Source organism: Schistocerca cancellata, chromosome 5 (assembly GCF_023864275.1).
Source record: "Schistocerca cancellata isolate TAMUIC-IGC-003103 chromosome 5, iqSchCanc2.1, whole genome shotgun sequence".
NCBI lineage: Eukaryota > Metazoa > Arthropoda > Insecta > Orthoptera > Acrididae > Schistocerca > Schistocerca cancellata.
In genome coordinates, this window is record NC_064630.1 from 721,338,943 (window position 1) to 721,339,543 (window position 601).

The 601-nt window shown below is 51.2% G+C and overlaps 1 pseudogene; it reads left to right on the top strand.

Annotated features, from left to right (window-relative positions):
• Positions 1-236: 236 nt before the first annotated feature.
• LOC126189213 (5S ribosomal RNA) lies at positions 237-354 on the top strand (annotated as a pseudogene).
• Positions 355-601: the final 247 nt, after the last annotated feature.

Here is a 601-nt window from a genome sequence, read left to right on the forward strand (position 1 = left end):
TACGGTCGCAGGTTCGAATCCTGCCTCGGGCATGCATGTGTGTGATGTCCTTAGGTTAGTTAGGTTTAAGTAGTTCTAAGTACTAGGAGACTGATGACCTCAGCAGTTGAGTCCCATAGTGCTCAGAGCCATTTGAACCATTTTTTTTCTGTGATTGTCCTATTCAGAGATGTCCATTCCTCTTCAACTGAACTGCCTATTGAGCTATTCATTATCGCAAGATCTATAGCCACAGAGGCAACGGCCTTGCCGCAGTGGGTACACCGGTTCCTGCCAGATCACCGAAGTTAAGCGCTGTCGAGTGTGTCCGGCACTTGGATGGGTGACCATCCGGGAGGGCATGCGCTGTTGCCGTTTTTCGGGGTGCACTCAGCCTCATGATGCCAATTGAGGAACTGCTCGACCGAATAGTAGCGGCTCCGGTCATATAAAACTATCGCAACGACCGGGAGAGCAGTGTGCTGACCACACGCACCTCCTATCCGCATCCTCTGTGAAGATGACACGGCGGTCGGATGGTCCAGATGGGCCATTTGTGGCCTGAAGACGGAGTGCTTTTATAGCCACAGAGAACTTCAAGCGTATCTCTTCTTTCCTTAGC